We start from the raw sequence: 16967 nt of genomic DNA, 5'->3' as shown, positions 1-16967 counted from the left end.
CGCATGGAAAAATAAGACATCCCCTGAAAATAAGACCTAGCGCAACTTTGGAAGCAAAAATTAATATAAGACACTGTCTTATTTTCAGGGAAACAGGGTATGTACCTTTGATAAAAATGGCACTTTTCCTCTCTTGTCTTCCACCTGCAAGAACCAGTCTAGTCATGTGAAGAACAAATAATCAAACATCAGATTAATCCAAAGTATGAGAAGTTCTACAAAATCTCTGACCAGGACTCCTCAAAAAGTCATCAAAAATAAGGAAAACCCCAGAAACTGTCACAATATAAAGAAACTTAAGGGGACATGGTGACTAAGTGTAATATAATATCTGGAAACAGGAAAATAGCATTAGGTAAAAATTAAGAAAGTCCTACTAAAGCATGGACTTCAGTTAAAAATAATCATCCATATTTGTTCACTAGGTATGACAAATAAATCCTACTAATGTAAGAAGTTAACAACGGGGGGGATTGCGTGTGATGTGATGTATATGAGTATTTGTAACTTTTCTAGAATTCAATCTATTCTAAATTTTAGAAGTTCCTTTTTTATTTTTTTTATTTAAAAAAAAACTTTATTGTTGAAAGTATTACATAGGTCCTCCTTTTCCCCCCATTTACCTCTTCTGACCCTCTCCGTCCTCCCCTAGATGATACCCACCCCCAGGATCTCATCACCCCATTGCCTGTGGCCGTGGGTCATGCATATATGCATACAAGTTTATTGGTTGATCTCTTCCCAGAAGTTCCTTTTATAAAGGAAGGTGGAAAGATAAAAATGTAAGCATGCAACTATTGACTGAATAAACAAATTAATGGGTGAATAAAAGAGCAAGTCAGTAAATAATGGCCAGAATCAAATTTTAGCTCATGTCAACAGTAGTTTAAAATTAATTTGTGGTCAATTTTATGACAAATAACAAAAATGTCTTCTGATTCCATTGAGCTTTGGGGGGTTTTAACTAAACAATGAAAGAAAAAAATAATTTCTGAGTTTTAAAGATGTTGTTGGAGTCATTCTGTTGCAAATTTCTACATAGTCTTTTAAGATGTGCTATTGGCTGAAAACTTATAATTATGCCAAGAGAATTGCAATGCTACATACAATGTGGAATGTATACCTTTATGTGCAAATGTTGAAGGTCATTACAAAAGTGAAACAGAATTTGAAGTTAGGAAAGAAAATCAAAATTGTTGAGGCAGTTAGAAAAATACTGTGTCTGACAGCAAGATTTGATTGTCTTCCATGTACACGTCTTTTCACACATAAGGACCCACAGAGACAGATCACGAGTATTGCTATAATTTTTGACACTTCCAGAGCCTAAGAAGCCATTTACCGTTTCTGTGCCCTGTTAAATGGGTGTGATCAAAGTTTTCCACCTGCTATCCTAAGAGTTTGCAGTTTACTTTTTAAAAACCTACTGGGGAATTATTTTAAGATGCTTGATTCAAAGGCTGAGTGTGCAGTTTCCAAATGCAGACTCAGACCAGCTGTCTCCATTTTGAGGGATATTAAAATCCCTCGCTATTCTCTGCATCCCGTTTATGTCAGATTCAAACAAACTTCAAGTTTTTCTTGATTTTAATTATAAAATGAATTTGCACTCAAGTGGCCCCTGTCACTTTCTATTACCCTGCAGCCCCCGTTAGTCCGGCTCCTCCTCTCCCTGGAGACTGGTAGTAAAGTCCTGATGACAGTCTTAAAACATGCCCACAAACACTCTGAAACTCCTCTGGGAGAGAGGTGAAGGTCTGTGCTCTCTCCCTTTGAAACATAAGGCTCACTTGTAACCAGCAGAATGCAGTGACTTCTAAGACCAGTTCAGAAAAGGTGCAACTTCTGCCTTGCTCTCTGAAAACATAGCTTAGAGCCTGAGTTGACAAACCAAGCCACAAGGAGAGGCCATGTATAGTCAAGGGGTTAAGTGTCCTAGTCTCCCAGGCTTCCCGCCCAAGCAACAGATAGGTTAGCATGAACCTGCAGATGTTTCCAGATGCTAGCCCAGAGTCACTCCTGGCCTCCAAGTCTTTGCAGCAGAGTCCCAGACATGGGGGAGCAGAGACAAACACCTATACTGTGCCCTGTTTGAATTCCTAACCTGCAGAATCCAGAAACATAATAAAATTGGGAGTTTATGTATGAATAACTGTCACCAATGGCCTTTATGTCTCTAAATTCCAAGAACATTTTCCAGTCCCCATCTTTACTTGACCTCTTAGCAATATCTCACTAGGCTAACTCCTACCCATCCTTCCCGAAATATTTCCTTCTGTCTTCAGGAATCTTCTCTTCTCTCTAACACCCCCTTCAGGTCTCTTTGCCATCTCTTCCTTCTGTATCCAACTTCTTTTTTTAAAAATATATTTTATTGATTTTTTACAGAGAGAAAGGGAGAGGGATAGAGAGCTAGAAACATTGATGAGAGAGAAACATCGACCAGCTCCCTCTTGCACACCCCCTACGGGAGATGTGCCCGCAACCAATATGCATGCCCTTGACCAGAATCAAACCTGGGACCTTTCAGTCCACAGACCGACGCTCTACCACTGAGCCAAACCGGTTTCTGTTGTATCCAACAAAATAAGCGAACAAACAAAATAGAAAGACTCATAGATATGGAGAACAGACTCACAGCTGTTAGAGGGGAGGGGTTGGGAGGCTGGGTGAAAAAAATGGTCAAGGGTTTAAGAAAAAAAAAAAAAAACCTCATAGAGACAGACAACAGTATGGTGATTACCAGATGGAAAGGAGGGTATGTAGGAGAGGATAAAGGGGGGAAAATAGTGACAAAATGAGACTTGACTTTTGGTGGTGAACACATAAACCAATATACAGATGATGTATTAATGAACTGTACACTTGAAACCTTTGTAAGTTTATTAACCAATGTTGTCCCAATAAATTCAATAAACATTTAAAAAAAATAAAAAGAAAGAAATCTCTGACTGTATCAAAAGATGGGCCCTCAGAAGTAATTAGCTTATGAGGGTGGAGCCCTCCTGAATGGGATTAGTGCCCTTATGAAGAAGAGACTGGACCGCTCATTCTGTCCTCTGCTCTCCACCATGTGAGATTACAACAAGAAGACAATCTGCAAACAGAGCCCTCATTAGACACAGGATCTGCTGGCACCTTGGTCTTGGACGTCCAGCCTCCAGAACTGGGAGTAATAAGTGTTTGCTGTTTAAGCCAGGGAGGGGATGGGGAAAAGCCCTCCATCTACCCCAACAAAATCTAATATCTTTCAATGAAACACCTCATTTCCAAATACCTCCTAGATCAAAGAAGAAAACAAAATACTCTCTTACACTGTTTAGAAATGAGTAACACTAGAAGAAAGAAATGCAGGATGCTACAGGACACCGCAAAATAGTTCTCAGAGGAAAATGAGCAGCCTTAAATGTTTCTATTTCTAATTAAAATAAATTAAGCTTTCAAGCTTTCTTCTGAATCAAAAATTCAGAAGGAAAAAGAGCAAATTAAGAAGAGGTTATACAGCCGAAACCGGTTTGGCTCAGTGGATAAATGGTTGGTCTGCGGACCGAAAGGTCCCAGGTTCGATTCCGGTCAAGGGCATGTACGTTGGTTGCAGGCACATCCCCGGTGGGGAGTGTGCAGGAGGCAGCTGGTCGATGTAGCTCTCTCATCGATGTTTCTAGCTTTCTATCCCTCTCCCTTCCTCTCTGTGAAAAATCAATAAAATATATTTTTAACAAAAGAGGAGGTTATACAGAATTTTAGAAAGTAAAGTTTGTAAATATAAAAAAAATAAGTTGAAGAACAACATCAAAATCTTATTTAATTAAGCAACTCATTAATAAATAACAATAATGTCTGTCTCCATAAAGAGAGCCATTTGATAACAGAGTAGGTTAACAAGAACCTGGAGAAAAGATTTCTCAGAAAATGAATAAAATCCTTGACGCATCCAAAAATGCTGCTGTCTAGATAATTTTTGAAGAGTTTAGCCTGAATTAATGATAAGTATAGAAATTTAAACTCAGTGGAAAAAGATGTCAATATTTAGCCTTGCATAGCAAAGCAAAGTGTAGAGGGAAAGATTCATAGTATTACATGACTCAGCCATAAATAGTGCTTACACAGTAATAAAAATGCAAGCACTGACTACTGATGTATGCAAAATTATGGTACTGGGAGAATGGGAAAATATGACGGACTAAGTGTGCCACAGAAGTGAAGGTGTGGGAGAGAGTTAAGTCTTCATTAGCGTAAGAGGTTAATTCAAAAGTTATTTAATAGGTAAATGTAAACACCAAAATAAACAGACAGAAGAGCTGGAAGTGGTTGCTTTCAGGAAGGAAAAGACCTGTGGGAAAGTGGTAGAATTCCCAAAGATTACACATGAGGTATGTGTAACATCCCTTACACAGCTCATTATGCTCACATATAGTGTAATTAAAATCTTTAAAATATGAGTGAAGAAAAGTTTATCTAACATCATAATAATGAGAGAAGTGATGATTAAAACAAGATAACTATTCCACCATTCATATTTTCAAAAATAAAAACTTGAAATTAAGAAGTGCTGGTGAAAATGCAAGAAAACATGTATTCTCATAAACTGCTGGTGCAGGTATAAATACAGATACACTGGAGAGCATTGTGGTAATATTTTAAAAAAATGAAAACCCACCTACTGCAACATTTCATATAGCAGTTGTACTTCAATGTATTTTTAAAAAATTAGGAAAATACATGAAGTATGTTTTATTTTCTGTAAAAGAGAAAAATGAAAAATAATTTCAATATCTGTCAGTATGGAAATAGGTAAGTAGAAACTTAGCATGTCTACATTTATAAAGTAACCTATCAAGGGAATAAATTAGATCAACATAGAGAGAAGGCTTTCAAACTTTCAAGTGTGATATACAATAAGACAGTGTTTTTCAACCTTTTTTGGGCAAAGGCACACTTGTTTCATGAAAAAAAATCACGAGGCACACCACCATTAGAAAATGTTAAAAAATTTAACTCTGTGCCTATATTGACTATATATAAAGTAATTCTCTTGAATAGGAATCAAATAAACACAAAGAAAGTATTTTATAACTACTTTATTATGAAATATTAAGTAAACAAAATAGTGAAAAATTATAAAATTCTTGTCTTGTCTGCACCTACGGCACACCAGGCAACATCTTGCGGCACACTAGTGTGCCGCGGAACAGCGGTTGAAAAACGCTGCAATAAGAAACACATTTCACATCATCACCTATGACACACAAGCACCCTTGAAAAAATGCCTGTTTATATTCTCCACTCTATATTATTCTATTCTAATTTACATTTATTGTCTTTAATAAAAAATATTGATATGACTCACCAAACTGGCTTCTTTATTTAAAAAAAAAAAAAATGTTTTTGCCCTAGCTGGTTTGGCTCAGTGGATAGAGTGTCACCCTGTGGACTGAAAGGTCCCAGGTTTGATTCCAGTCAAGGTTACATCTGGGTTGCTGGCTCAATCCCCAGTGGGGGGCATCCAGGAGGCAGTCAATCAATGATTCTCTCATCCTTGATGTTTATATCTCTCTCTCCCTCTCCTTTCCTCTCTGAAATAAATAAAAAATATATTTAAAAATATGTTTTTATTGATTTTTAGAGAGAAAGGAATGGAAAGGGATAGAAAGATAGAGACATCAACGAGAGAGAAACATCATTGTCTGTTGCCTCCTGCACGTCCCCTACTGGGAATCAAGCCCAAAAACTAGGCATGCGCCCTGACCGGGAATCAAACGAATAACCTCTTGCTTCATGGGTTGACACTCAACACTGTGCAACCCAGGCAGGGCCAAACTGGTTTCTTAATAAAACCAGGAGAAAGTGGAAAGATAACTGAGGCCAACCTATGCACTCAGGTCGCCACTGACTACATATGGACATTGAGCCCTTGAAATGTAGCGAGTCTGATTGACATGTGCTGTAAGTGTAACCCATTCACCAAATTTTAAATATATCATTTAAAGAAATGTAAAATATATGAATAATTTTACATTAGTTACATACTGAAATATTTTTATAGAGTTAAAAATATATTGAATTTTATCTATTTCTTTATGTTTATGTGGCTTCTAGAAAAATTTGCATCACATGTGGCTTGCATTAGTGTTCTATTGGACAAGACTGGCTTGAAGGATGTGAATATTGTCCCCCAGTTCCATTAGCATTATATGACTATAAATTTACTAAGCCTTTAGTAATCCCAAAAGCATAAAATAGTTTGACTTATAGTCTAGAAACATGAAACTAGAACGTGCTCTCCAAGTTTCATACCACTAATTTGTTTTCCCATAAAATTACCCAAGAATTCTTTTGGTCTTCCCTGACCAGTTCTGGTTTTGATTGTAAGTCAATGAAATGACTTTTTTGTTGGTGCTATGTGAGTTTTATTAGTGTGAGCCAGCATCTCTGAATTAACCCTACCGCAAGAGATGGATGTGTGAGCTTGCCGGGCCAAAGGCAAGACCATGGGCCATGGTAACATTATCAAGGGCTATGATTCTCACCCTCTAATACATCCATTGTCATGTGATCTTTGGTAAATCCTTTAATAAACCAGGACACAGTTTTCTCATTAACAAAATGTGGGGTTTCATCAGTATTCTCCTAGCTCTTTTCGCCTATCCCAAAAATCCCTTCTCCCCCTCCTTTTAGTAAAGGAAACCCACTTTTAGCTGGGTACATTGCCAACACTATTAACATGTCTTTCCCAGTTTCTCTTGCCTGACCCAGAACTACGGGATCAGAGGCAGGCAGAAGGGTTGGTTATGTGGGACTGACTCCAGGCAGGCAGTTTCAGCCAGTGAGGGGCTTTCCTTCTGTTTTCCTGCTATTGACTAGAATGGCACAGAAAGGTGGAAATCTGCTGCTCAGAATGTTGTAAAGACTACATCCCATCCCGTCCCTGGATGCCCATCTCCAGGTTTATTTACCTCAGTAAGAAAGGAACATGTCTCTAGCTAGTGTAAGACATTGTTGTTTTGTTTTCTCCCACAGGCAGCTAAACCTCGATGATTACTTCAGGAAAACAGTCTAGGAATGAGTTAGCCAACACTTTAAAACACAGAGCCGACTATACAGAGTGACCATTGAACTTGGCAACACTGATAACACTCATTTTTTAAAATATATTTTATTGACTTTTCACAGAGAGGAAGAGAGAGGAATAGAGAGTGAGAAATATCGATCAGCTGCCTCTTGCACAACCCCTACTGGGGATGTGCCCGCAACCAAGGTACATGCCCCTGACAGGAATTGAACCCAGGACCCTTCAGTCCGCAGTCCGTCGCTCTATCCACTGAGCCAAACTGGTCTTGGCTGATAACACTCATTTTCTTCCAAAAAGACTGAAGGTGTCTTAGATGACATTCTATGTTAATTTCAGTTTCCAGAGTTTCTAGGTATCCTGTATTTTGTGTGTCTTTCCAAGATATCCTGACTTCATTGTGCCATTATATGTGTTCTGCTTTTAAAATACTAACATTATCCTCATGCCTTTTCCAGATCACCAGTAACTTTCATCTCACATTCATCCATGAAATCCAGGACCAACTATATTCAAAAGCCCAGGAAAATGTCAGGGTAAGAGTTTTGAAGAGGGGGGAAATTCAGAAGAATCCATCGCTTAAAAAAGGAAGGAGAAATGTCACGGTTATTAAAAATAAAATGTGTTATGTCAGTAAATTTGGGAGCAACTACACAAAGAGGTGCAACCTTTTAGAAAGAGATTTAAAAGGAAAGAAGATGTCTTGTAAGCTTTGACTGCAGAACAGTGAGCTCAGAGCAGTGGACATTTAACCCAGCTAAGTTAGGATTCGTGAGGACCGTGGTCGGCAAACTGCTGCTCAAGAGCCACATGGGGCTTTTTGCCCCCTTGAGGGTGGCTCTTCCACAAAATACCATGGCCTGGGCAAGTCTATTTTGAAAAAGTGGTGTTAAAAGAAGTTTAAAAAATTTGGCTCTCAAAAGAAATTTCAATCGTTGTACTGTTGATATTTGGCTCTATTGACTAAAGAGTTTGCTGGCCACTGCATTAGGAGAAGGGCTAAATTAGGCACAGACTCTTCTTGTCAGTTAATCTGCTTATGGAGGTTGACCTTAAATATTGACATTATAATGACAAACACATGACCACTAACTAAGAAGCAATTAGAAACAGAACCACGCTTTCTGTGTGGGAAAGGATTAATATAAAGTTGTACTATAAATAATGCGAGGAATATAGAAAAGGATTAACTTGAAACTGTGCTCAAAAAAGCTTTTGGAATTCGGTGTTTATCTGCTGTTTCTTCCACTGGTTTTGCTTTGCATTGATATATATAATAAATCATGAAACTGTACATCCAAGTGACCACACATACTGCTGTGGGCCAACCCACAGAGAAGAATGAGAAAAAAGAAAAAAAAAACATAGTCTACAGAAGTATATGTGAGGTTATTAAAATCTTGAAATCTGCCGAAACTGGTTTGGCTCAGTGGTAGAGCGTCGGTCTGCGGACTGAAAGGTCCCAGGTTCGATTCCGGTCAAGGGCATGTACCTGGGCTGCGGGCACATCCCCAGTAGGGGATGTGCAAGAGGCAGCTGGTCGATGTTTCTCTCTCATCGACATTTCTAGCTCTCTATATCTCTCCCTTCCTCTCTGTAAAAAATCAATAAAAAATAAATAAAATCTTGAAATCCAAAAATAGTAGAAAAGTTGTTTATTTTCAAGATTACTTTGCCCATCCCCTTCTATGTAAAGATGAAAAAACTCTGCCCTGGGCAGTGTGGTTTGTCTAAGGTGGCACAGCCAACTAGAGTTCAAGCTGGTACAGAGCTGAGGTTGTCCATCTTTACAAAGCAAATTGCACACCAGCTGTTCTGGTGACTTCCATTGCACCCAAACTGCATTTATCTGCATTTGGACAAAGAGGAAATCCTGTCCAGTTCGGTCATGATTTTGTCTGAAGAGCAGTAATTTCTCCAGCATATCCACTTATATGTTAGACACTTGAAAGATATTTTGTGGATTAAAATAGCTTTTTGGCATAATCCACAGAAGGACCACTTAATAGTGTTTTTCCCTTGGCGATGCAAACTGAACACTTGCTCCGTCAAAGTTGTGGTTGAATCCCTTCCAATCTGGAATGTTCCCTCTCTAATTAAGTACTTAATATCCATTATTTGCTGCTTTTAGTGAAAATGACTGGGATTCAAGCTGCTCTACCAGCTCTCATCTGCTCGCTCTGACAGAGACATATGCTGATGAAAGTCTAATGCAGTTTTGCTAAAGGCTAAACTCAACACATCTGGTACAGCCTCACTGGGTCCCCAAACTCAAAACTTGCTAATTCCAACAGCCGGCCATGAAATCAGGGCAAAGGTTGGTAAAATACATAAGCATCCATCTCTAAGGGGGAAAAAAGCAGAATTGTGAATAATACTTCATAGAGAAAATTATTTCAAAGCTACTAACATTAAATATTTGGACGGATTTAGTATGATTCAGATTTTGTTTTTAAGACAAAGCCTTTTAAATTTCTTAAGGAGCTTCTCCAATTTGGCTTTCTTAACATATTAATACAAGGACACTACAGAAGTTGCATGTAGTGTGAGGGAAAAAATAAGACATTCTCTTTAAGTGACCTTTAAAACAATCTGTTAAAAATAATTAAATGAGACTTGAAAACAGTGGGTTAGCAGGCAGCTGGAAGATACTATTCTTTTCCTCAAGTGTAAATAGCCAGACAGGTCTGACTCGAAAGACTGAGAGGCTGCAGTATCTGTGATTAGAAGAGAAATGTAAATGGCATTTATAACTGCTGGCTGTGGAGTAACTCAAAATGATATAACATCAAAATATCTAAATAAACATTTCTTCGGTTGGAAAAGTGACATTATTTGTGAGAGATATATATATACCAGTACACACACACACACACACACACTATATATATATATATATATATATATATATATATATATATATATATTCATCCACCTAATACTACACACTTAATCATCAAAGGACATTCCTGATATAAAATGACTATTTACCAAGCATTAAAACATTTTTTGTTTTGCAGAAATGATTTCTTGAGGGTCCTAGCATTAAATCAGCATTTCCTGAAATGTGTTCCATAGTTTAACTTCTTTATTTATTTATTTATTTATTTTTGCATAATGCTGTGAGGTGTCCCACAAAAAAAATTAAAAGGACAATGTTTCTCTGGTCTCATAACCTTGGGCAACATTATGTTGAACAGAATCACGTTTCTTAACTGCAGGATCCTATAACATCCTAAACTATCCCGTCTGTTTCTAAGAGGGGAACATAAGCGGAATCGCCCAGAGCTGTTGGATGGCATGGCCTGTTTTCTGCGCACACTGCTCAGGCCTGCTGTGCTGCAGTCACCTGGTGAATGGTGATTAAAGACAGGTGTATCGCTCTTCCCAGAGAGGTGAAATGGCTTTTGTCATTGGTTTCCAAGATTCCAATTTTAATAATTATATTTAAAATCTAAACAGGAAAAAAAAAAAAAAAGAATCGCATAGCTTTCTCTATATATCCATTATTGTATATACAACAACAACAAAAAGCCACGTTGTCTTTTTCTCAAGAGAAGATAAAGAGTGAAATAGATACACAGAGGTGGGCAAAGGTAGATTTACAGTTGTGAGCACATGAAATAGTTTATTCTTGTATTATTATTTCTTAATTATTATGTTATATTCCATACAAACAACTGTAAACTTGCTTTTGCCCACACCATATTTGGAACGTATATCAGCTGTAATGATAGCAGAATATTAACTCCTTTATCAGATGGAGAAAGCAGACCAGGGAACTAGGATCTGTGTATTGGCTGAATGGACTTGGAACTGGGGTCTCACAGGAGTCCCTTGGAGAAAATAATGCAGCATAAGGATCAAGAATTACATATATGTAATTTTATCAATATTTATTTTCTGTTTTTTTCTGATGTTGCTATTTTGCTAGAATCCTCAACATATAGCCATTAGAATTTGTTACAGAAAGAAAGTTAGTAAATGACTCAAATAAAATTATTCATCTTGAGAAGGAATTTCCCAAATTTCCCTTCGCCATGTCAACAGTTCAGGTCATGGAATTCTCCCACAGTAGGAATGGGACATGGCTGCCATTGCTGTGGCCTTGAATGCCCATGGCCCATGGTCGGCAAACTGTGGTTCGAGAGCCACATACGGCTCTTTGGCCCCTTGACTGTGGCTCTTCCACAAAATACCATGGCCTGGGTGAGTCTATTTTGAAGAAGTGGTGTTAGGAGAAATTTAAGTTTAAAACATTTGGCTCTCAAAAGAAATTTCAATTGTTGTACTGTTGATATTTGGCTCTGTTGACTAATGAGTTTGCCGACCACTGCCCATGGCAAAGAGAAATCTATGTCTCTTTTTCTCCTGCCACAAACATGCCAGTGGTCAGGCAATAAAGGCTTGAGGTTTAGGTCTCTTGACACCTCTTCTTGGCTATCGTCAGGCTACATGGAGTTGCAGTGGGACCTTGAAAGGCACATATAGGCAACACCACTAGGCCAATGGGCTCAATAGAGGGGGACTTAGAGATCTGGATCTAATGAAAACCAGCATGAAACGGAGATACCAGCCAGTGTCCACTGAAGGTCCAGCAGAAGGTCAAGGAGTGACCTTCTCACCAAAATTATGTAAGTCCTCATACTGCTAGATGCCACCTTAGGAAGTGAAGCAGGCACAGGAAAATGCTGGCTGGGCACCAGTGCAGTTTTATCTAAGAACGACTATGCACCGATGAAGCTAAAATATAAACTAAATTGGACTAAAATTCATTTTTTCCATATAATTACCAAGTGGAATCTTGATCACGGAAATGAACAGAAGGATTTATTATAGACGAAATAAAAACATTCCATGTCTCCTTCACATACGCATTGCAGTAGAAGTTGAATCTACGACCCTATGTGCATCCTTCAGAGAATCAGAGTGCAAAGCATATGTCATCATTAAAAAGGTGACACTTATTACATTAGGTGGGGTGAGGGGAAGGAACTAACCCTGTCATCTCACATTAGAGATTAGCATCCATTTTACCTCCAAGGATAAATTCGTCATCTCCAGAAAATGTATACGTGATTCAGTCAAAGCTCATCTCCTGTGTTATCACCACCATCTGCTAAGGAACCTGGTTGCAATGAAGGATTGGGCCTCAGACCACAAAGAAGGGAAACTCAATTTTGTTCCCTATCACATGAAACGACCACAAAATAGCCTCACATCAGTCCAGCCCTGTCATGAATCTGACACAACCCAGATGTGTCTGAATTCTCCCTCAACTCTTTGACATTTAAATCAATATGACAAATAAAGAAAGGAATGCAATTTCGCCAGGTGCGTAAGCTTCTAGTCCTGTTAGCAATGTCCTCTAGGATGGCTGGCAACCTGTACTATCTTCTCATGCCTCCCCTCATGTAAAATGAAGCTAATTATTGTTTCATCTGCCAAGTGTTGTAAGGATCACTACAATAAAGGAGGAGGGATACAAAAGAGATTCCCGAGGCCTGTTTTCAACAACAGCAAAAATCTAATGTAACTTTGCCTTCAAGAGGCCTCAGCAACCTGGCACAGTTCCTGTTGGACAATGAATTAACCGTCTGGAACATTTAGTAAAGAAAACAAGTGATCTATTCTATTTGGATACCAGCCCTGAAGGGGAGGAGAGGTGAGGCTCAATCCATCATAAAAAGAACTGTTTTCTTGGCAAAGACATGTGGAAATTCTAAAATGATGTTACTTCCTGTAATAACCACAAACAATTTTGATAATCCAGTGAACATCAGCAAGCGCTTCCTTCTGCTAGAAAAATCTACCAGAAACGGAACTGAGGTCTTCATCTGGGGGTGCCAGATTCTATAAGGACAAAGTAACAGGGAGTGGAATTACAGTGAAGTAAACATTACCTTTACGCCAGGTGCAAAGGCTATGACAGAAACTGCGAACTGGATCTGATTATGTAAGGCAGATGGCTGCCCTATGAATGCCTACATTTCCTGGCCACGCTTTGAATGAGCTGCAGTCCCATGAAGAATTGTGACCAATGGGATCTGAGCGGAAATTAGGTGCAACTTCCAAGACATAGTCTTAGCGCAAACAAGCAAGCCCTCATTGTCCCTTTCCTTCCTCCTGCCTGCAGGATTTCAGGAAAGATAGTAAATGAATTACTCTAAACAAATAAAGGCAACACCCTATGGATGGTGACACAATAAAATAAAAGGACCTTAGGTCCTTGACATCACGAAATGTCTAAAATAGGCCTTACACTATACCAGATGGTTGCATAAAAGAAAAATAAACTTCTATCTTGCTTGTTGTCATTAGTGCTTGGAGTATTTGTTAAGTGTTCAAAGTGACTTCCATCTGATAGAGGGGGGCTATTTATTTGGATTGCCTTCCTTCAGTAAATCCTTTCTGTTCATGTAGGAGGTTTGAGGCCTTAGAGATAAAAAGTGTACAGCTTTACAGGACAGCAAGAAACATTTGTCCCCCTATTTATGCTCATGGTATACAGAGAACAAAATAGAAAGACATCAATCCACAGGTAGAGCTAAGAAGTGAAATTTTGAATAAAGAATATTCATTGGTCTGATACCTAAATCTGTCACTTCTCCTAGCAATACCTTACCTGAAGAGGTTTTTTAAAACATAGTAACAAAATAAAACACAGAAGTATTAACTCTGACGCACACACTATATGATATGTACTAGTATGTATGTGATTTTGTGTAGTGTGTGCATATGTATATATGTATGTGTGTGTGTGTATATATGTATAGATATAATAATAAAAGTTAAATATGCAAATTGACCATATATCTCCACCATGCCCACCAGCCAGTCAGTAGTGAGTATGCAAATTAACCCAAAAAAAGATAGCAGGTAAATTTGTATATACAGATGGGAGACCCAGACAGGACAGGACGCCTGCTATGAGGGGAAGGGCAGGGGGTGGAGGGAGCTATAGGAGCGGCACTCCAGCCAGAATGAAAAAGACTGAAGGCTCCGGCCAGAGCAAACACTGGTGGCTCCATAGGCAGTGGCCAGAGTGAAGACCTGGGTCCCAGGTGCCGGAGGAAAACCAGTGCCGGCAGCCAGGGGAAGGAAGGCCTATTGCATGTATCTTCATGCAACAGGCCCCTAGTGTATGTATGTATGTGTGTATGTGTATATATCGATATATATGTGTATACACACACACACAACACACACACACACACACACACACACACACACACAAACACTAGTGGCCCAGTGCACAGATTCAAAAGAAAATTAATTAAATTAATTAGAAGGGAGAGAGAATCCAAGATGGCTGCTCGGGTAGGCACCTAGCCGCAGCCGCACGCAACAATTTCAATAAAATACAACTAAAATATAAAATGGACATTACCCAGAACTACAGGAAAGTCAACTGACTGGAAATTCTACAACGAGAAGCAAGGAGAAAACCAGAAGGAAGCGCGGAGGAGCTGTAAAAGCCCAAGGTACGGAGACACGCGGCGCGCGCGGCGAGTACAGAGCCGGAGAGGAGGGAGGCCGAGTGCCTGGCTGGCGTTCCCTAGCGGGAAGGAGATAAACACTCCGACTGTGCTGGGCCCCCAACTGCTCTGAACCCCCATTCTAGGCCAGACCCTGGGGACCCAGGCTCATCCAGAGGGAGCTGGGCTGTAAGGCGGTACTCGGGGAAGCAGCGAAAGGAGGTCCCAGAGGCGCGCACACAGCGCGCAGAGAAGGGCCGGCCGGCTGTGCCGTAGGACTGCCCTGGCGGGAAGGAGACAGGCTCCAGACTGCTCTGAACGCCACCTCCAACTCCACTTCCAACTGAACTGAACCCCAGTTTCGGGCCCATTGCGGGAGAGCTTACACTGTTTGGTAGCAGGCGAAAATCGAGGGCACCTTTCTCTCAGAGGTGCTTACAACAAGTACTGAAGGACCCTGAGTCTCAGGAGTCCCATAGGGCGGGGCTGACGGAAGCCAAGGCTGTAGGCTCCACCCTGAAACCCCGCCCCCATCAGGAAAGCTGCCTGCGAAAATGCCTAAACCAAATAGATCACAAACGAAAGAAATGGAGGACAAAAAGAGACTGGATATAGAGTTCAAAACCACACTTATAGGGTTTTTCAAGAGACTCCTAGAAAAGGCCGATAAAATAAATGAGACCTATGAGGATATGAAAAGGGATCAACAAGAAATGCTAAGGGATCAACAAGAAATAAAGAATACATTGTCTGAAATAAAAAATATTCTACAGAGTCCTAAAAACAGAATAGAAGATCGCAAGAATCAAGTCAAAGATTTGGAACATAAAGAGCCAGAAGACACTCCTCTGCAGAAGCTAGAAGGCAAGAGAATCCAGAAAATTGAAGATAATGTAAGAAACCTCTGGGACAACTTCAAACGATCCAACATCAGAATCATGGGGGTCCCAGAAGATGAGAGAGAGCAAGATATCGAAAACATACTGAAAGAAATAGTGACAGAAAACTTCCCCCACCTGGGGAAAGAATTGGACTTACAAGTCCAGGAAGCACACAGAACTCCAAATAAGAGGAATCCAAAGAGGACCACACCAAGACAAATCATAATTAAGATTCCAAGAGCAAAGGACAAAGAGAGAATATTAAAAGCAGCAAGAGCTAAGCAGGTGGTTACCTATAAAGGAGCACCTATACGATTGTCAGCTGATTTCTCAACAGAAACCATGCAGGCCAGACGGGAATGGCAAGAAATATTCAGGGTGATGAACAGCAAGAACCTACAGCCAAAAATACTCTACCCAGCAAAGCTATCACTCAGAATTGAAGGTCAGATAAAGAGCTTCACTAATAAAAAAAAGCTAAAGGAGTTCATCACCACCAAACCAGAATTATATGAATTGCTGAAGGGGGTTCTTTCAGAAGAGAAAGTAAATAAAGATAAAAATTATGAACAACAAATACGTAACTATCAACAAGTGAATCTAAAAACCAAGGAAATTAAAAAAAAAATCTGATGAACAATATTAACTGTTGAATATAATAGAATCAGAGGTATGGAAGGGGAGTGAACTGATGATTCTTGGGGAAAAGGGGAGAGGGGAATGTGGGAAGAGACTGAACATAAACTGTGCACCTATGGATGAGGACAATGGGGAGTGGGGAAAGGGCAGAGGGTGGGGTGGGAAGGGGGGGGGAAAGGAACACTTGTAATAATATGAACAATAAAAATTTATTTAAAAAAATAAAATAAAATAAAATAAAATAAAATAAAATAAAAAAATAAAAAAAACAAATAATAAAATAAATTAAAGTTTTTAGAAAAAAAAAAAAAAATTTAATTAGAAGGTGGCTGGTAGGGTGGGACTGGGAGAGACAAGCCAGACATGCCCTGAAGCCAACTTCCCTTGGTCCCTCCCCTGCCGGCCACACTTGGCTCAAAGGGCATCTGCAGAGTGAGCGGGGTCCTTCCGGCCGATGGGTCCCTTGGCCTGATCTTCAGGGATCAGGCCAAAACCAGATCTCAGACATCCCCCGAGGGGTCCAGGAGCACAAGAGGGCACTTTGCAAAGATGCTGTCATACAGGGTGTGGAACAAAATGTAAGTGTGCAGTAAAGCTGATTCGGGCTGACAGCGCCCCAGCAACAACATAATCCATGGCCAAAGGTGCAATCGCGTGGCCCTGCAAGGAATCAGGCACCCTCCTCTCTGGTTCTGGGATGTGTCACCCAAAAACCATCCCTGCCAAGTCACCACAGCTCAGCAGCTCCTGCATTGAGAGTCTGCCCCCTGGTGGTCAGTGCATGCCATACCTACCAGCCGGTTGAACAGCTGATTAGCTATATATATATATATATATATATATATATATATATATATATATATATATATATATATATATAACAGCTATTTACATATTTAC

The 16967-nt window shown here is 39.6% G+C and overlaps 1 protein-coding gene across 1 annotated transcript in view; it reads right to left on the bottom strand.

The window, feature by feature from the left end:
* Nucleotides 1-1108: 1108 nt before the first annotated feature.
* Nucleotides 1109-16967, bottom strand: part of RAB5A (RAB5A, member RAS oncogene family) — a 410882-nt gene continuing 395023 nt past the window's right edge. Inside the window, exon 7 of the transcript XR_014796695.1 lies at nucleotides 1109-1123. The gene's annotated coding sequence lies outside the window, so the exon portion shown is untranslated. The remainder of the gene's footprint in view (nucleotides 1124-16967) is intronic.

This window comes from Pipistrellus hanaki (assembly GCF_964339955.1).
Source record: "Pipistrellus hanaki genome assembly, chromosome: 13".
NCBI classification, from domain to species: domain Eukaryota; kingdom Metazoa; phylum Chordata; class Mammalia; order Chiroptera; family Vespertilionidae; genus Pipistrellus; species Pipistrellus hanaki.
Note: the sequence above shows the minus strand (reverse complement) of the source record. Positions and strands in the feature narration are given on the sequence as shown.